Source organism: Falco cherrug, chromosome Z, assembly GCF_023634085.1.
Source record: "Falco cherrug isolate bFalChe1 chromosome Z, bFalChe1.pri, whole genome shotgun sequence".
In the NCBI taxonomy this organism is placed as follows: domain Eukaryota; kingdom Metazoa; phylum Chordata; class Aves; order Falconiformes; family Falconidae; genus Falco; species Falco cherrug.
The window spans coordinates 63,672,107-63,693,940 of NC_073720.1; positions in this window are offsets into that span (position 1 = coordinate 63,672,107).

A 21,834-nucleotide genomic window follows, 5' to 3' on the forward strand; every position below is an offset into this window, starting at 1 on the left:
ATAAATAGGTAAGTGCAGTTAAGTGTCTTGCTGAATATATATATATATATATATGTCTGCCTTTCTCATCCCTAAGATTGACAAATGGCACAAATAACATTTACAAAATCGATCCTTACACAGATGGCAATTTAAGAGTGTCAAAATTAAAAGTATGGTTTTATTTCAGAGAAGGCTAGTATTTACTTTCTGTGTGTAAATACTAAAATATCTAAAATACTTACTCTAGCTTTGAATTATTTCAGTCTTAGAATCAGCATTGTTTGGGTTGGAAGGCACCATTAAAGACCATCTATCCCACCCCCTGCAATGAGCAGGGACATCTTCAACCAGGTCAGGTTGCTCAGAGCCCTGTCCTGCCTGACCTTGAACATCTCCAGGGATGGGGCATCTGCTAACTCTCTGGGCAACTTGTTCCTGTGTTTCACCACCCTCATCATAAAAAAATTCTAAATTATATCTAGTCTGCATCTAAGGACTTTTAGTTTAAAACCATTACACCTTGTCCTATTGCAACAGGCCCTGATAAAAAGTTTGTCCCCATCTTTCTTATAGACTCCCTTTAAGTACTGAAAAGCTGCAATAACATCTCCCTGGAGGCTTCTCTTTTCAAGGCTGAAAAAACCCAGCTCTCTCAGCCTTTCCTCATAGAAGAGGTATCCCATCCCCTCAGTCATTTTTGTGGCCCTCTTCTGGACCCATCTACAGTCAAGTGTCTTCAGTCACTTTTCTGTATGTATGTAACCCCCTCTCTCCCCGCAGTCTGATAATCAGAATTATGAATAGGCTAAATATACCTTGTGTATTACACTTTTAAAACAAAAAACAGGTGCAGGTTTTTACCTTCTTGAAAGTGAAGTGATAAGAGTTGCAAATGAAGAGTTCTGGAGCCTGATGTTTTCATATCCTATGTATACTGTGATGAGAAAATAGCATCTAGATACTGATATTTGCTAATTTTTTCTAAATATTCCAAGTCTAGGGAAAGCGCAGGAATGCTTCCCAAACTAGCTTGTCCGTATACAGACCTGCAGGTTAGTTTTATCTTTTCAAGTCTTCCAGTTTATTCAGATCTGTTAGATTAGCACATTTTTGTGGAAACTCTGAAGGTGTGAGTTTTCCAGTACATAAATGTACACCTATTCTGTGCTCCTAAAAGTATAGTCAATAAAGGTATATATTTTTACCTAATTTTCCTTTAGCTGGACTTCAAAAACAAAAGACTATACATTTATGTGAAAAAATAGTTCAAACATGGTAAATCATTGCATGCTTGCATTTCAGCTTCCAAACATTTGTGTTTGGGTCATGATCTGTTGGGCAGGCAGTATCTAACAATTAAAAGTGCAACACTGATGTTACTACACCACTTCTATCTGCCCAGTCTCCTCAGATTTGTTGTCTGTTTGACCTAGTCTGACATCTGAATCTTTTTCTAAATGTCAAAATTTGGACCATATTTTCTAGTACTTTGCTATACTTGTGTATGTCACTCTGTTCCTACCCTCATTGTTCTTGGTCAGTAAATGATAGATATTGGCATTTGTTATACCTAGGAAGTTTACAGTGTGGTCTCAGTTCTTTATTACAGGGAATCTAATTGATATTATTTATAGTTTGATTTTGTATTACTGGACTTTGTCTCTTGTAATGTTGATAAAAGGTCAGGTTATAAGGGGGAATACAAGAGAAAAACAGCAAAGCATCAAGGAGTCACCACGGAGGAAGTTGAATATGGGACACTTATGACTGGCTTCTACGGTCTGATTGTGTTGTGCTTTCCAAAAACTTCACCTGGGCTGATGCTGTGGTGCATAATCCTCTGTGCTGACCTCTGTTTTGACTTTCTGTACAAAATGTTTACTCTTGCTATTGGTAGTAGCGCTGGTTTTCAAGATGCAGACATCTGTCCTCTGGGAATGGTCTTAGACTTTGGGCTACTAAACAGCTGTCAGATGAGGATTATTTCTGTCAGCAAATCTGCTTTTCCATAGAAAGACTTTTTAAAAAAGTATGAAAGTCTGGGTTCTTGGAATTCAATTTCCAATACAATAAGACTGCCCCATAAATACCAATCATGTGTAATCTTGTTTTTGTTACAGATATTTCCACAACTGAGAAGCATTTATAGCAAGAAAAATGCCTTTTAACCAACCTAATTGAATTGAGGCAGTGTGGTATCGTGAATTACTGGCAAACAGAGAAAATCCATCAATTTACGGCTGGCAAAATATTTCGGGAACATTATTGTCTGGTCTTTTACTAATTTAAAAATATTTACTCACATCAATCCGTCAGAAGGTTTTTCAAACAAAGATACCCAAACCAAAGATGGGTTTGTAGAGTCTCAATTGAGTTTGATTCTTTAAAAGATGATGCATATCCTGGCCCAAATTTATCTGAGTCCCTTAAATGAGACTGAGGGATAAATTTATGAATCTGCTTTTCTCTTGTCTGTTTTTACAACAGCAGTTTTTACAGAAGAAAAAAAGAAAAGGCAGGATTGACACTTACAGAGTAGTTCAGGATTTAAAATCATCTTTTGTCTTGACTTACAATAGGTGCTTCTCTGCCCACCACCTGTAAATTACTGAGCTGTCACCTTTCCGTACTTCTGTCTGTGTAAAAATAATTGTAATTGGATGAAATGTGTGTTGCGTGAAATGGCAGCAGAATAATTCCATGCTATGGGACTGCTACAGTTTTATAGTGGGAAAACTGAATATTATATCAGCTGAATAGCATAAACACAAGTTTCCTAGGTAGATTTTTGAATGTATTGAAAGCCTCTCTAAAATGTCTAGAAGACAGTGACTTTTTCTCTTCTCCTGCACTGCACTCCCAGGTTAGATCAGCCAAGCAGAATGCTGTAGAATTCCAGAGTATTCAGGAGAAAAGTTCATTAGGAGTGACCAGCAGCCTGCTCTTGAGGTGCAAAGAACCAGAGTCCTCAAGGAGGGTGGGAGTCACATGGGGTGGTGTCATAGAATGTATTTCACAGAGGAATGTGAACCTTCCTGTGTTCAACACAGTGAGGCTCATGCCTCACTTGCATCAGTACTGAACTATCCTCCGTCATAGGTCCTGACTTTATTTTTGTCTTTCCTGTTGGAAGTCCGCTCTAACTAGACATTGCACAGTAAATCAAGAATTTAGTGAAAAAATGTTTGTTTAATTAAATAGCTATTGAGTCTGAAATGTGTCTGTGCTGGAGTGGGAGGGCAGAACGAGTTGGAAGGATAAAGAAATTAACTAGATGGGAAATAAAGTAGACTCCTTGATATAGAGAGGGGAAAATACAGCAATTGCTTTCTTCACTTTAATGAATACAAATCATTGGGTACATTTCCAAGCACTGGGCTTGAATGAGTTGATTATAAATAACTGACATTCTGAATTTTTCTTCCTTTATTATGAGGGAATTATCCATGAGCAGTTGGCTGATTTTTCAGCTGTTTTTTAGGCAGTTGTCAGGGGAAGCCATTTTGCCATGCACAATGAGCAGGAATTGTGCTATATATCCTGAGCACCAGCTACAATCTTCTTTTCTGTTAGATACCATAAACAATCAGGTTATGCAATATTTCTATTACAGTGCCCATAACTTCAGTCCTTGTGTTGAACAACTTCTGCAAATAGCTACCAATTATTTGTTAAATCTCATTTTTGAGTGTACAAAATTAAATGTGCAAGCCATTGATGAGTTCTGATTTCATATATATGTTTTGATCCCACAAATCTTGTTTCCAATAGGAAAAACAAAGTTGATAAACTAGAGAATCAACTGAGCTTTGAAAAATAGAGTTTCATCTAAAAATATGTAAATCTATCTGCAGAACAAGAACAATTCTGTTACCTTGAGGGTAAAGCAAATTCATATATACCAAAGACCATAAATGTCATTATTAGAATTATGTTAAAATTGCTTACACGTTAACTAAAAGCAACTTTATAGTTTTTTTAATTCCCAGTAAAGTAACGTTACAAAGGGTAGCCTCTACCTCAAATGAAAGTATTGAATGAAGTTGTCCATTTTTGCATGGTTAAAGAGGAACTCATGGATATTACTGAGCCTTACTAGTCTGATTTCTCCAGATATAAAGGGAAATTTCTGAATGATTCTGTGCATGAAACTTTGGAATTGAGTTTAAGAAGAAAGCCACAGTAAAAAAAAAAAGGAAAATCAAGTGGTTTATGTTAAGAATGTTTAGATCAAATTATTTGCTTAAATTTTATTTATTTTCTGGACATTTTATTCTGGTTTTTAACTGCTCCAAAGTAAAACCAACTGATAAACCTAGTAGTTTGGTTATACTGTGTGTGGCTATACTGTCCATTTTCTATGTAATTTCAATTTTTTTCAAGTGTTTTGATATGAGCTATTTTGCCTGTTTTACTATAGAAATTTATACATATAATCTATTTTATATCTTACAAGAAAAAAACCCCACGTGGTGTTGTTTTCTAGCTTTGACCTGTAATAACTTTTTTAACAGGCTTTACTGAGATGAAGGGGAGGCTGCAGATTTTAAATATAAACAGAAGTTGCTTGTTCTCATGCTGCCTGGGAGGCTTATAGCAATCTGTATTCAGAAACTTAATGTTTTTGGGTAAGTCAAAGTCTGCCAAGAACATTGCATGTTTAGATGATAGTTGATTCATAATCTGGAACGTGGAAACATAACACCACAGTTATGTGGATAGGTTGAAAATTATTTTAAGTCTGGTGCTTGCAGCAAACTATAAAAGGCCTAACATAGTATTAAGTCAGGCATTTTTGTGCTGTTTTCAGAACTCATCAAATTGTACCTCTGAGGATTGCATGGATTTGCTATCTTTAAAGATACAGTGCCATAGAAAATACAGGGCCATTTTCCATGATTGAGGGAGGGTTACAATGTCTGCATTACTACGTCCTGGTATACTTTGGAAGTGTAAGGGGATTACCTTTACATGTAATTTCTGCTGATGAAAACTGATGCAAATATTCTGAGTGGGTCTCAAATACAAGTTCATTCAAATTAAGTGAATAATAAATGAAGACTTGTCATTAGCTGATGCAATCCTAGAGAATGAAGATCTTTGGAAAACATTTTTGTAGTGATGCTTTTTCATGTTTTCTTCCTTCTTAAGGTGATATGTGAAATTATATGGTATATCTGTATACGCAGACAAATTGTTCTCCCGTTGGAGACCAAAAAAAGTAGATGGAAGGAAATGTGATGGTCTGTCTTCTGCAAATTTTACTTCCACAGCATTCCAAGGGTATTTGGTGCTCAGATCATCTTGGGTTGTGTTGGTTTGTCTTCTGAGTGCTATTAGTTCAAATTCTTTCTTAACTTTGTTTGTTCTGGGTAATCATACAATCTTCATCACTCTATAGTGTGAAGTCCCTGCCCTGTAGTCCACACCATAGGGTTGGGAATTACCATCCTCCCATTTTATAGACTGAATTTGAAGCACCAAGATGTTTTAACAATTTACCTGAAGTGACACAGTGTATCTCTGTAACTGGTGGAAACGCGTTTAAAGGCTAACAGTCATAGACAGTATGTTTAGCATAATCTCTCCTTATTAATTTCTGTTTTCCCTTGTTTTTCTTGACTGGTTTCTCTAGAAAACTGCCAATTGGCATGCAGAGAGAGAAAGTAAAAATATGATATTTTAGGCTAAACTCAGAGATACTTTGTGTCTAGTTGTTGTCTTGACTTTCAAACATATAGCTGAGCTTCAGTAAGTGGTTCTGGGTCTTGGACCAATGTTGGACATTGTCAGAAATTTACCTGGAAAAATGTGCTAATGGGTATCTGGATATGCTGAACCAAATTGTTGCCCAAAACATTTGTTTAGATGTTGTGGTAAACATTCAATATTTTTGGATTTGGAATAAGGGATCCGGGACTCTCAGATACAGAGGGACACCACCCCCTCCCTCCCCACGCCAAACCTAGCAATGCAAAAGAAAGATAGATTCATTGAATGGGTTTCTGTATTTGAAATCTGACCTAGTTTGAATGTAGAATTTAAAGATAACATCATAAAATTAGTTGCTGAACAGAAGAGCGTAGGTTAAGCAACTCCAGAGAAGGCTCCTAGTAGTTTGTTTCAGTGATGAAAGTCAGACAAGCTGAGCAAGTTGTCAAAAACCTGCAGGTTTTCCAAGGGCAGGTTGCTGAAAACTCTTTCGCACCAATAACTCTACAAATGCTTGTCTTAAAAACTTTTTTGTCTGTATTGTCCCCTCCAAGTTGTTGAGATAAAGAAGAGTGATGAAATCAAGGGCTTACAGACCACAATGAGGAGACAATGGTCAGAGAAATGGTCAGAGTTGTATTAATACGGCATGGATGTCCAAACAATCATTTGAGGTTTCTCTGTCACAATTACTTGTACTGGAACTAGATGTGCTTTCCAGAAAATATGGCGAGATAATTAGTTTTGCTAGTTTGCTGATGATTCTGCTTTCTGGAAATGGAATGTACTCGATTTTTTTTTTTTTTTTTTTTTTTTTTTTTTTGCCAGCTGCTGTACTTCTGTGAAAGTAAGCCTGCCTCTAGCAATAAATAAGAAATGACCACATAATGCTCCTTAAATCAGAAAGAAAGAAAGATACAGAAAAAATAGTTTCCAGGGCATATATATTGCAAACATGATGGACATCAGAAAAAAAAATATTTTGTGACCCAATGAAAATAGTATACATTCCTTGCTATTAGTAATTTAGACAACCTGATTCAGTAGGTAGCATAAGATGAGGGATTGATGGTTGTTGACTTTCCATGTCAGCAAGTACAGGGCCCTCACTAATAAATGAGGAGAGAATGTCAACTATGTTGGCAGGAAATGGCCAGTCATACAGCTGACAGCCAGTCTTGGCAAGGAATATATGTAATGGCTCGGTATTGCAAGCTGTTTGTAGTTAGCATTACCAAAGCTGCCAGCCAATTGCCTCATAAGGTCTGCTGACAGGCAGTAATCTAATCTGGCCTCCCATTTGTTCTTTGTTTTTATCTGCTAAACACAACTTCATCTTTCTCGTGGTTGACCTGTGTGCTATTTGAAATCTGAACATTGCATTCAGTCTTGTGGATAAAAGAATAGCAGAGGTGTTATAATAAAAATCATGTAGAGCTGGGCCTCTGGCAACAATTTTTCATGAAGATGTGTTCAGATTTCAAAATAAACTTACTATAAAAGTGGAAAGAAATGTGGTGGTTTTATTTTTTCCTGTAAGTGTCCTGAAAGTTTCAAGCTGAAGTTTGGAAGCAGGGAAGTTTTCCATCATACCAAATTCCAAATAGATATCATGGATAGACTCGAGGAGAAAATTTTTGAGTGAGTCTGTAATTGCAGGTGCAATGGAAAACAGATTAGAGGTTTTCTGCTTGATAGAGAACAGAAATGGGTCATATGAGCTGTGCTTGAACAAAGTAACTCACAGAGAAAACCTTAAGCAAGATTCTACAAGATACGTTCAGATTTACTGGTTCTATTTCAGGTTATTTGTTGAAAAGCTATTGGCTTGAGATTCTTCAGTGCTTATGGCTCTGGTTTACTTGAAAATAATGATTTCTGGTAAAGTAGTATTAACCTACTATGTCTTTGCTCATATAAAATGAGGGGGGTCTAGTGGGAAGGGTGCCAAACTGGCTTCATTTCTTTGCTCCTCAGAAGCTTCCTGTGTGTTGATGGCACATTTGGTTAGGACTAGGTCAAGAAAAGCATTGTGTATTAAAAAATGTTTCTAACAGACTTTAGCTGCCTGTCTAGCAATTCAGTCCTCCAAGCAGGCGATTTGGTAGAGCCAAGCTGTGTAACTGTCAGCTTTCTTAGATACTAATTTCCATGGTCACAGCACTTCTGTCCCTGCACAGATGCCCACATGTGAGTTGCTCCTGTTAACATGTAGCTGCTTGGCCTCCACGCCAACATTCTGCTGGCATCTCAGACCAGGTGTTGTGTAACTATGCCATGCAAAATGCAATGGGCTTAGCAATGGGCTTAACTGGTTTGTTGTGCTTATCTGTCTCCAATTGTCTTTTTCTTGGTGGGGAAGATGTTTTCCCAGGAAATAGGAGATGCAGGGTTATGTCATCTGGTGGATGCAAGTGACTTTGGGTTTTCTCCAATGGCTGCAGTTCCCTTCAACATGGTGTTATGAGATCGACACCAACCAAGGTGCTACTTGGATACCTTGCTTGGGGTTATGCCTTCCTTCCACCCTGAGGTCCCTTGAGTGTAAGACTCCCTATTTCACCTGCACAGTCTTATCCTCCTGGTCTTTCTGCCTTTCTTTCATAATAACACAAAATCAAGGGATAGAAGTGCTCTGTCTTAACCGAGACATTGTGAAAACAAAGTGTGAAAAATTCATGTCTTTAACAGTAGATACCTGTCTGTCAAAGTGTTACTTTGTTCTCATTTGACTGTTTCTCAAGGCTGCCAACACATGTTTTGTTTTCTTGTGTGAGCACAGCTGACAAAGGTGTTCAAGCTTGGGAAGTGTTTTTCCTCTAGTGTCAGGGGGTTGCTAAGAAATCTGAATCTGTTCTGCAGAGCCAGCAATTTTTAAAGCACTGCTGGTAACACAGCTTTTGACAGGGTTCTTTTTATTGACCTGGAATTATAAGAATCAGTTGGGTGAAGCCTCTGGGCATCAAAGAAAAGAATCTTGGTACTTTTCCTGACAGCACAAATCCTCAGGGAATGTAAGTATATTTGCCAAAATCCCCTTAATATATACAGATAAAATGATATTCTGAAGTTCATATTTGAAAAAAAATACCTTATGAACAATTTATGTATAAATATCAGAAATAAATAATTTAATAAAATAATTTTAACAAGTAAAACAAAGAATGAAACTACCCATAACAAGTGTGACTCCTTATCTTTTGCCAAGTTATTACTATTGACTAACTCAGTAAGAAAATATGCAACAGTTTTAATGCAAATTAGAAGATATCCACATTTTTTAATCCTTTAATTATGTATTGCCAACTATCATGTGAATATATAAGGATCTAGGCAGCCGTTAACAATGGATAGCTGAGGAAGAAAAATGCAGCCATGCTAGATACAAGTGAAATTTTTTCACTGATTGGAAAAGCAGTGTAAGTGATTTTTGATGCTTGGGAGAAGGGAGAGAAAATGTGGCCAGCTAAATATCTTCTCTTAGATTTACTAATTGTATTGTGAAATATGGATTAGGACAGTCTCATCCTTGAGAAGAATCTATTTTTTAATGCAGACTCCAGAGGAAGTCTGTTTTGCAACCTTCTTGCAGTACTGGCAAGATGATTAGATATGCAGCTGACACAATACTGTTTGATCTATTTATATTATTTCCTTTTTTTGCTACAGCTTTTCTGTTTTTATTCCTAATACAGGTGGTGTTCAGTCCTTCATGAAAGGATGACACGACACACATGTCCCTCTTCAACAGAGCGTCTGCAACTTCTGTTGCACCTGCTGAAGTCTTCCCTCACATGTCTCCTTGTTCTGCTAGATCTTGATGAAGCCAGGCATTGATGAGGTGGTTTGCTTGCAACAGCCAGAGCTCCACTTTTTACTGGACTCTTAAATAAATTAAACCTTCCTTTGGCTAATCCAAAACATGTGCTTCCCTACAGGAATTATTGCTTGTCAGAACTTATTCCTCTTTTCCTAGCTCAAAGGGAAAAGCAAACATCACCCAAGCCCAAAAAGACTTGCCTATATCACAGATCTATTGTTGAAAATACATTAGAACTTCTGAATAATAAAATGCCAGTAATGGCAACTAAGATGAAATATGGATATGTGAAGGTGTTTTTGTCCCTTTGTGCCTGTAGGTTTTTTCCAATCAATAAAAATGTCAACAACAAAAAAAGTATGTGTTTGATTAGAGAAATGTGTTCTTTAAAAACTGTTAAAGAAGCAGTAGTGTATTATAAGATTCTGTCAGTTTTGCTGGCTAAAGAGGAATTCCAAGTCAACACAGCTGTTCTGGCTTAATATTCTTATTCATAAACCTTTTTGAGAAATGCCACTATTGTGTCTTGAACTTGATGTGTTCATGCATGACAACCAGAATGAGAATTACACATGGAAAACAGGAGAGAGTGAGAAGGGGCAGGGAGGGAAGGGAGAAAAGTCTACCAAAATGGAATTTTATTTGCTTTACCAGTTAGTGGCTGCCTTTCATCTACTTAAATTATTCTCATCTCATTTGAGGTTATAAAGTATGATCTACCACAGCTATGAAATTGAGATCATGTAAAACCCCAATGGGAAAGGCACTTTTGGTATGAAAGTTTTCCAACAAATAAACTTGGAAAAGTAAATGACACAAATAGTTCTTCCCATACTTTATGCTTAGAGGAAAAAATCAGACCCAGAATCAGCCAAAGTGTAATAGTTCATGAAAATGAATTATAAATTTCAAGGGAAAAGATTTCTATTTGCCATTACATGAAAATCAGAATGGGTTGGATCTAAAAAAAACATCAAGTAGTTCTTCCAAATAGTGCAGGCTTATTGACAATGCTTGTGTTTGGACCCTGACTTCAATAAAATATTATCTGGGATATTGGCAAGATATTTTTTTTTTGTCATGCAAGCATTCTGAAAAATATCATTAAAAACCTAGTTTATGGCAGAACACAATAGGTCAAGCGTAGTTACTTAAATTAGAAATGTGTTGAACCTAATTAGTCTCTATTGACTCTTCTAGGGATGGTGGAATTGACACCAGGGGCCACAACCCACAATGGATCAGCTTAGACTTCTGAATTATTCTTTGCATAGTATTAATGTCACTCATTTAGTTTTAATTTCCATACAGTGCAGCTACTAACAACATTTACAAACTCAGTAAAATGCATCTGTGCAGAGATAGATTTGGATATTATTTTTAAAGTGACCAAAATACACTTGTGTTTCACCCTAAAAGTGAAAAATTGAATGCTTACAGGTTTTAGGTTTCTCAGTTTCACTTGAAAATTGCTGATCATTTAAAAGAAGAAAAGCAAGGGGAGAGATATTTTCAAAACAATTCAAACCACAAAGCATATTGTGGCAGGCTATGATGAGTTTCAGGAAGTGTTACAAACCATTCCCTGCTCATTGTGTGATTTCGACCACGTATTTATCCATCATGTTGTCCAACATTTGTTGCTAGCTTCCCCATTGAGAGACAATTTGGAGCTCCAAGTTCTTTTTTAACTCTTGATCTCTGTCTGACCTGAGTATTGAACTATATGATCTATAAATGAAGAATGAGTTGGGAGACTTAGGGTCAGGTTTCAGTTTTTCAAACTGAACTCAGGGAATTGAGCTAGAAAATTTTGGCACAGTTCCATCACAACATGGAGTTTGAATTCAGGGCTGACTCAAAATACTGTGTTTTCATGATGACACAATACTGTTGAAGTAAAAGCCATTGATATACTCTTTTCAAAAACAACCAAAAATCCCACCACCACTGAACACAGTATTGCTGAATCTGGCCCATTTACTCAAGCTGTTTAGCTGAAACACAAGGTCTAACTTACCCAGTTTGTTACAAGTTAATCTGCTGGGCTGAATCTGATGTGGCAGAATCCTTTTCCTTAGAGTAGGCAACAGCTGCCTGAAAGTACGTTCTGCTCCTAAAGATTGAATCAAACCTTTGCTTTAACTTGGTCAGCCCTGAAGAGGTTAGAGAGTTGGACTACAAGATTCTTGTAGGTTCCTTCCAACCAAAATTATCCCCTTCCCTTCCCTTCCCTTCCCTTCCCTTCCCTTCCCTTCCCTTCCCTTCCCTTCCCTTCCCTTCCCTTCCCTTCCCTTCCCTTCCCTTCCCTTCCCTTCCCTTCCCTTCCCTTCCCTTCCCTTCCCTTCCCTTCCCTTCCCTTCCCTTCCCTTCCCTTCCCTTCCCTTCCCTTCCCTTCCCTTCCCTTCCCTTCCCTTCCCTTCCCTTCCCTTCCCTTCCCTTCCCTTCCCTTCCCTTCCCTTCCCTTCCCTTCCCTTCCCTTCCCTTCCCTTCCCTTCCCTTCCCCTCCCCTCCCTTCCCTTCCCTTCCCTTCCCTTCCCTTCCCCCTTCCCTTCCCCCTTCCCTTCCCCCTTCCCTTCCCCCTTCCCTTCCCCCTTCCCTTCCCCCTTCCCTTCCCCCTTCCCTTCCCCCTTCCCTTCCCCCTTCCCTTCCCCCTTCCCTTCCCCCTTCCCTTCCCCCTTCCCTTCCCCCTTCCCTTCCCCCTTCCCCTTCCCCTTCCCCTTCCCCTCCCATTCTATTCTAAAGGTGTTTGAGTGGTGTCAAGAAGTAAGCTCTGGAGAGCATGGATAGTTCCTAAAAATGAATGGGAAGCAATAGCATTTTAACATGTTATAGACTGCTACAAATAGAAAAAACTGATCAGTATGCATCATTCCTTTGATGTTTTTTTAATGACTTCAGTGCTTTAATTCAGCCAGCTTTGTGACATGCTCACTTCTGTCAGGATTTACATTCATTAGGTCTATGTTGTCTTAAAGCCAGCCTAGTGCAGATGAATATACTGGAGATATTAATAAAAAATTAATACTTAGCACAGAGGACGTGAAATATTTGTGGTGGTCTGTATGTAGTTGGATCTGAAGGTATCCAGAGGAGAAGACTGAGAATGTGTTTCCTTTACGCAGCAATATGTTTATTTATGACTTTCATTTTATTAGTGGCTCTTGTACAGTTGCCATGGGATGAATGAACATTCACTTACAACTTTTCCTCTTCCTGTGAGGAAAATGGAGAGAATGTTAATTGCTGATAAGGTAATTTAGACGGGAACTGCACTGTACAGCATTGGTATCTATTTACTGACACCTAAAGTGTTTCTTATAAAAGGTTAATTTTGCTGTTGTTTTCCTCAGTATAACACAGTATATATCACATGTTTCCATCATTAGCTAGGAGTCTTGTTCTTTTATAAGTTGGTGTTTTGCACGGGAGAGAGTGAGCAATTGCAAAATAAAAAGATTTTTCCTTAGCTTGGAAATGTCTGAAGGCAGTTCTGATTAGTTGTGGATTCTTTTGAACCTTCATCATTTGAAACAGCTCAGACCTTTAATTCAACCATTTGTTAGACTCAATGGAACATCAAACAATCAAATGAAAATACATGAAAAACACATGTTTCAAAAAGCATCCACATGTGCAAAAACCTCCTTTAATGGTGCTCATCATCTCTTCTGTAAACCCAAATGAAAGTTCCAGGTTTTATGTATTTCCAGAGCAATATCATATTCAAATCTGTGGTGACAGATTGATAAACAACTAAAAATTTAATAAAGAAGTATATTGGACATGACATATTCTATTAATTTAAAAATTCTGGTTTTATTGACTTCAGTTCCCTTCTTCCTCTTTTTCCCTCATCTGAACTTTGAAAAGGGCACTTTTGACTTTGTATTTGTGCCCACTCAACACTTTTGTGTAAATTAGTTGCATATGTACATTTCTGCATGCTTTCTGTGTGTGGATGGTGGGTTGCAAATATAAGAGAGTTCTTTTGTGTTTTCTTGAGGATGGGATTTTAGAAATGCAGCCTCACTGCAGGAAATGCGTGTGACTGCCAGCTGCTGGATTTGTTTATATGCAGCTTGGAGGTAATGCTTTTAAAATCTGGAGTTGTTCCTGTATGAAAAAAGTGTGCAAAATATATTGATAATTCATGCCTCCCAAATTATTTTGTAGGGGCTTGCTTATCTGAATTATTCGGTCTTCTGTAAAGCGCATCTTTTATTTTGCAGATAGGTGATCAGGTAAGGGGGAATTTTGTATCATTTGCAAAGGCAGAAACTCCATTGTGTAAATTCTTTGCCTTGTTCCTTTTCTTTCCATCCTACAGCTCATTAAAAATATCCTGGCTTTTATCATCTAACAGAAATTTACAACTATAAACCTCTTGGAATCTGCAATTTGGATCCCTTTCTCGGGGGTGTGGAAGTGCTGCAATAGTTGGGTTGTGATGTTGTCTCCCCCTGCCTTTCCCCTCCCCAGTGTTTGGGGAGCAGGGAATGCAGAGACCTGTAAGGCTTATGGTGATTTTGAAAATTTCAAATTCTACTGAAATTCCTGTGGAAATACATCATATTGTCATTGGACTGTTTGCTCTTATAGGATTGTTTTCCACCTTTGTCCACTCAAAATAGGGCACAAAAAAAGAACATTTTAACCACAGAATCATGTTGTCCAGTCTGAGGGTCATGTAAATATGCATTCTTATTCTCATTCAACCTTTTGTGCTTTATAATAAAATTCTTTCTCATTCATGTGAACAAGTGTTGTTTCCTAGCACCAAAACATTCCAAGAGTAGCAGTTAAAGTCTGACAAAATATGCAAGTGAAAATAAAACATGTTAATGGAGATTGGAGAATTGAGAAGCCAAGTAAAGTGGTTTGAATGAAATTCATTTGTAGACAACATGGATGCACACTACAGGTCTTTGTGGTTTTAAATCAATGCAACTTTGTACGTTGTATGTTCACGGATGGCAATGGAATTAATATTATTGTTTTCTGAATGTGTCTCATTTATGTGAATCTGATTTGCCAGGGAGCAGGAGAATCCTGCTGGATTCGCTGTATGTCTCTTGTGTGTTAAAAAGAATGTAAAACATTAATGTATACACAAAACTTCAAAACTCAGTTGAAGAAATAGCTACAACATTTTCTAGAAATTTATTTTGTGGTTTGATCAAGCATAATTTTAACTAAGATTTTTTTTTCCAGGTTTAAACTATATTTAGCATTAAAGGAGGAAATAATTTGATTTGCAGTATGTTGTCTGTCTTACATGAAACTGGATACTTAGGGTTTAAAGTTGAATTTACAGATTTTTTTCAGAAGAACTAGATGCATTTTGCTATTAGGGAAAAAAAAAAGAAAAAATTGAAATAGATCAAAACAGCTTCTTTTTTTTCCTGCTAAGATTAAACAAAGACCTTTTACTTCTTTTGCAGCTGCTAATTCATCACACCTTATCTTTGCACACAAGCTTTGGCCATAAAAATAGTCATTTCCTTTATCCATCATGTCATATTTTAGGACAGGCTAAAAATAACACAATGCAAGGCAGGATATTGCCACAGTGAAAATACCTTGTATTTCCAACATTTGGAATATATTAACCTTGCAGTCTCCTTTTCTTGCAAAGGTGTCATGTTGGTTTCCTTAACCTCAGAGCTGTGTTAGAGGAACTGCACCCAAGTTTGGTTACCAGAATAATATAAGTGCTGCTTCATGGTCTTGGAATTTCTTATTGCAATTGCTGTAACTTCATATGTCTTCTGGTTTTTTTTTTCGCAATATCAAGCACTGATTGGCTTTGTTCTAGAAGAGTCATTGTGTTTCCCTCTGAACACTTTGCTCTGCTATATACATATAGCTGGCTTTAAGTATTTAAAAAAAAAAATGTATGCATGGTGGTAGAAGCTTTTCAACAGCCCTATGTAAATATTCTGAGACTAAATGTATTCTTATAAAACAACCTGGGAGAAGAAGTGTTTTGTATAAAGAAAGAAAAATTGCGGAGAAGGAAGACCTCTTACTTGGCTGCATTCAGAAACTCATACTGAGGCAGCGCTGGCTGGTAGAGCTAGTGTCGGTTAGAACTGGAGACCATATTCTTACGCACTTTGTCTTTATCTCAGCTTTGCATTTTTCTGACAGTCACCTCACAGAAATCATGGCCTGCTGCCTGTTAGCTGCCTGTTGCACAGATCTGAAAGTCAACCAGAGCTTTCTTGCAACTTAATTAGACTGAACAGAACTTTTTCCTTTTTATGATTTCACCCCTAAATACCGAAGGATATTAGGGGTCCTCTATGTGTCCTCTTAGAATTTTCATGCGTGTTAACTTCACACAATGATGTAGGTGAAAAATACTTAGGTAAATTTGAATGTTTTGTTCCAGTGCATCACTAATAGGAGGTAAATTTATGTTTTCTCTGTGCCATCTCTTTGCAAGTAGGTTTGCCATGATATTTCTATCATGCATCCAGGAGGAGGTACTGAGTACCCCAAAACCTGATCTAAAATGTCTTTAACTCATGACTTCTGAACAAAAAGATAGAAATTGAAAAATACAGAAGTAAACCATAGCAGTGAAGAACTGTAGAGCCAAAAGAACTTGTCTAATACTTTAGCAATAGTTAAGTGCTGCAGGAATTTATTTAGCAGAAATCTTGAACAGAAACAGACAATGTTGATAGAAATATTCTGTAGGATACCAGTCTAGGAAACTGTGTTAAAAATTAAGAGCTGTGCAAGGCAAATCTTTCATCCCCATTTTGCTTGGTAATGTGTAAATTGCTGTAGAAGTAGCCCTTTCCATAGTAAGACATTCAGTAAACAATGCTGTGATCAACTGTTCTTCCCCGCTTGAAGGTCTGGAGGTGAGACTAGAGCTTAATTACAATTTGGAAGGTAAACTAAGTACTCATTACTTAATTTTGGGGCATATGTCATTTTGTTGAAGGCTTGATTTATCAACTCTTCTGGGTTTTTCATTGTTCTGTTGGTAATGGGTTCTTTTGTAGGGAACTACAAAAGAAGAAATCCCATCCTCCAAACCTCCATAAAGCATATACTCTCAAATTATGTTGTATTGTAGCTATGCTTCACAGACCTCACACATCAAAGGGCTTCCTATTGTAGCCACTGCAGCTGACCTTGTACCTCCTCATTTCATGTTGATCTTTCACAGTCAGGCCTAACTTATTTAAACTGTATTTAATGACATGCAATACTTCATTTCTGAATAGATGCAAACAGGCAGCAAACTGGAAATACAAGCTAAAGGGATACAAGTGGGTGTTATCACATAAACCAAATTTGGTTTTCTGAAATTACAATTATGACACCCCTGGATGATCTCTGATCCTGCCATATTATAATATGACAGATGTATATTGCCGTGATTTCTCTAGTGATGCTCACTGCTGCTTCCACGTCAGCTTTAATAGCAAAGCAAGTGGACAGACTGAATTGATTTATCCTTTATGAATATCATAGTCAAAGCATGCTGTCACAGTGACAGGTTAAGCTTTCTCCTGTAACGAAGTTAGCATGCGCAACAGGGCTTTTGTGCTTGGAACTACGTTGTGTTTCATGGTGTCACTGATACTATTACGTTTTACAGATGACTTTCATGAGGCCACTCCCTCTGCCCTGCTCTCTTCCTTCTGCCTCCTCTCTTTGCTTGATTAAGGGCAAATATTATTCCATAAGATCTTGTCCCTTTCTTGCTAAAAGGATCCTTTTCAAGAGTCAAGTAAATGCTCTAAGTGAACGGATTTTATCCTTCTTTTTCTCTAAAATGATTTATCTGTAGAAGGAATGACATTCTCTGTGTTCTCTGGAAGTGCTCATAGTGCGGACAGGTATTGCTGGTGGATGGAGATGAATGTTCGTAATCTGAGAGCAAACTGTTTCACCTCACACTTTTAGTTTTGGATTCCATTGCCCTTTTTTTCTGTAGTTTGGGCGATTTAGTTTCTTAAAGCATATGCTTATGGCTTGTATTACATGGAAATAAATTTCTGTGATGACTTCTAGCTGCAGCAGTGATATAAAAGTGTCCCCTTCTGGCTGCTAGAAAAATAGACTCATTCAGGAATGTTTAAATTATTTATTGTCATAATTTTAGGACACTGCATCAGAAGGTGAGAAAAAGCTTCCAGTGAGCCCTCTGAGGTCAGTATTTTACCTGTTTGTTCTTTAACAAAGATTTTTTTTTTAGAAGATTGCATTTTAAAAGTAGATACTGCAAAAGAGAATAAATACATTACCAGGTTGAGACCAAGCAGGGGAATGTGAGGTAGGCACAAAATATACCTGTAGTGACTTCTTTAAATGTGCTTGCTTGGTAACTTACCTGAAAGTAAGGCTTTCTTCCACATTATCAGTGAAAACAGCAACCAAACACAGGCATTGTGCAACTCCATAGCATCTTGTGACAGTTCTAGCTGCCTGGCACTGTCTTAGTGAATAACATACCCACTAATAGCGTATGAATGGCTGTTTGTCTCTTAATTAATTTGTCTGAATCATTGAGTTACTGCATAAACATACCCATCCCCTTTTGGTTGTAGTTTCTTGGTCAGTGGGAAGAATGCTTGTCACTGTGAAACTGAGGTAGAGGAAGGCGCTTCCAGAAAGCCCAAGACAAGTACCGAAGAGCCGCAAGGGGTGTATTTCAGATGCGGCTCCCCCATTCCATAGTACTTCACCACAGTTACCTGAGTCCAGACCCTGCTGGGGGTGTTGCTTTTCAGGGGTGCCAGCTGCAGTGACTACCAAACCTTCTTATGATGAATAGGAGAGATGGGGTTTGCTGTATCTAAAATCAGGGCATTTAGGAGTTAGGCGTCTCAGTGGTCAGATCTGTGTAGTACTGCTTCCATGGAGCACTACTGAAACAGAATATATGTACAACAAACTCTACACCCAACGGAATATGAGACCGATGATGTTTCAAGATCAGGTGGTTAAGTGGTAAAAAGAAATAGTTTGATCATGATAAACATAATATTGCAGCACAAACCACCTCTGTATCTGAACCTATTTAAACCATTCAAGATACTTCTGTGCTTCAATGTTCTTGAAAGATGATGACCCTGTTTAGTTTGTTTTCCATTCAGCAGCACACTTCTGCTTGTAGAAAGAAGATCTTTTGATCCTTATTTATCCTTTCATTTTTAATAGCGTACATTTACTAATTTCAAACAGGTTTACCTAGAATTGTGCCCAGAGGGGGAAAAAAACCCAACAACCAGCTAATTGGTATTAGCATTTGCAATGCTTAATTAACTTATTATGATCTATTAGTAAGGCCATCAGTTAATATTAAGATCGACATAAAGAAGAGTGAGTGACATAATTTTAATAAGAGCCTGATTATTTGCAAATGGTATGGGAGGCCACGGTGAGTAGTATTTCTTCATTGTATTTCTTCTGCAAAGAAAAGAATAAATTCTGCTTGCTTTTTTACTGTATAGTTTCATTCATCTCTGAACTAAACTGTATGGTTTGTGTACAAATGGCTTGTAAAATTGGTTTGTGTAGAAAATGGAATGACAATTTGTCATGGTGCCTAAGTAATTTTTTTTGCATGTTTGTATTCATAAAGCATGATTATTCAGCTATAAATATTTAGTGGGAGTGCTATGTTTATGTACTGGTAGCATAATGGAATCATTAAATATTTTAACTGAACTCAAACTTACCGAGTTGAAATTACTAAGGGAGATGAAGGAAAAAAAGTCTAGTAACTACATGTAATGTACAGCAACATATTTAAAGCAGAGTCTGTGCATTTGGTGAGATAATTGCAATTCATATTTTATTTGCAACCTTATGCTACCACTCTGTGGTATGTTTATACCGTGTATGTGGCTTGAACCAAAGGTGAAAGACCTTTTCCTTACAAAGTGGAAAATTTTGTGAATCATGAAGTAATTCAAGCAAGTTGTAGCAATGAGAAATATGTTAGCCTTTAAAAAAATCAATTCAAATTTTTGGTCTATTTGGGAATAAAAGCTACTCTAAAACAACATCCATAACCCACTGACTGCTATATAGGTACTGTGATAACTAATTAAATATATTTTTTAGATTTAGCAAGATAATTCATACTGGAAAAAGACAGGCTGGCAAATGCTCATGCACTGTAGGCTTGTATAAATCATTAAGTAGCCTGAAAAGAATATTTTGATGATCTCTCCTACCAAGTAAGATTCTGAAGACTTGCAAGTAATATTTTTTCTAAATTATGTAAAGCCTCACACTGTGCCTAGTCATATACGTGCTGTATGGAAATAAATCAGGACTGCACTTTCAGTCAGCATCCGTCCTAAATAATTTTGCACCTGGAAAAAGAAATGTCACAGAAATAAACAAGTTACTATAAAGAAAAAACAAAAAAACCTTGATTAACTCAGTATCCTGACTGAATTCACAAAGCATCTCTGTATTCCAAAAAAAAAAGAAATTTTTTGCTGTGAAATTTTGGTAGGTGAAGTTCTATAAGCCAGGGCTGGGACCATGCATTCCTTATTATTAGAAATCAGAGTGGCTTATCTAGTCAGTATAGCTGTGTTAATTTATGTTCTAAAGTCAAAGCTGTGATTATTAATTATACTTTTGCTTTAATTTTACTTGTAAGAATTAAAAAACTTTTTTTGAAACTATTATGCCTGAAATTAGATAAATGTTCTTTGCAGTGGTTCTTTACTTTGAATGGTGTGTTACCTCCATGGAAGAAAGTGTTCTGTTGAACCTGAATAAAATGACTATATTTTTTAATGTACTTTCAGTTGTATTTTCTAATAAATTGAGACTAACAGTTAAAATTAAAAGTGTTTGCTAGAATCAGTTTCTAGAACTTCATTTTTCAAGAGATAAGAAAGAAATCTGTTAGTTTTGGAGCTCCAGGTCTGAAGCATGCATTCATGTTAGCAGGTGTGTATCTTATGACTCTTCTTACTGAGTTTCAGAGCTTAATCACTCAGTGTCAAATGTACAATTAGAGTTGTAGCACAATTAGAGCTGTAGCTGCTGTAACACTTCTTGCCTGTTGTTCCTGAAATATTTTACCAATACAGTTAACCATCATTGCTTCAGTGATACAAAGACAGATTAGTTATGTCTCCAAGCTCATCTGTCAGTAGTAAAATATAGAAGAAAGCTCAAATTTCTCATATTTCCACTCTACCCACTGCCCATAAGGCAAAAGCTCTCCCCTTTATACAGTATGATCTATGCATATAAAATATTGAATGGATACCTCCAACATGACTTAGCTATTTTAATCTAAGCCTGGGTCATAGTTCTTGTGCATATCAATACTGAATGCTGAGTTTCTTCTTTACTCTCTTTTTACGGGAAATGGTTACCAAATAGAGCAGCTAAGGAAGATGATAATATGTGTAAAAAATACTGGAGGTTTTGATTGATGTGAAAGTGTATATAAATAAGGACAAGAGGAGTACCCATACAAGTTCTTATTGCTTCTCTTTGACTCTATGTCTTGAGCAGTTTTATGGGCCTGTAACTGTGTTTTCTTAATACTTTTATGGACAAAAATTGATTCCTTAGTAAATGAATAATATAATTAATGTTTACTTAGTTAAAAAAAAGATCAGATTGTTCCACAGCCATGGTAGTTATGTTGATGATTGAAATAACCTGACAAAAACATATCTGTTACTTAAACATCATCATCTACCTCACTTAACTGAAGAGTATATACCCTGAAGCTCAGTATGTCATAATGATTTTACTGGCTTTCATACAGAGAAAACAGTTTTATTTCAGTTACATTTGTTAAAATCCTTTCCTGATGAAAGATCAGCATTAAAATGTTTCCCTCCCCATTCTGCCTTCCACGGCCCATTAGTACATTGTACGTTTTCTCTCTAGGTGTTGGTGGTGACAATTTTTCCTGCGTAACTCTGGGCATACTTTCTTTTTTTTGGTGCTGGTGAAATACTGTTGGCTCAGAAGAACCATCTATCAAAAAACTGATGTCGTTACCTTTGTAACTTTGGAAGATCAGTCTTTGAACCTGACTTCATGAATTGTTCCCTTTTTGGAAAGCAATGTAGCTACACTTCATTGCATTAGGCCAGCTATCCCACGTCTCTTCTGTAAGCCTTCTCTACTATACCATGGTTGTGAGTAGACAAAACTGTGTCTGAAACCTTGTGACCATGTAATATTGTTCTAGTGAGTAAATTACTATAAGGATGGCCTCATGCTAGGTTAGATGTGGTGATATAACTGCAAGTTTTAAATCATAGTTAGAAGAATATCAGCAAGACCTGGATATTTTTACA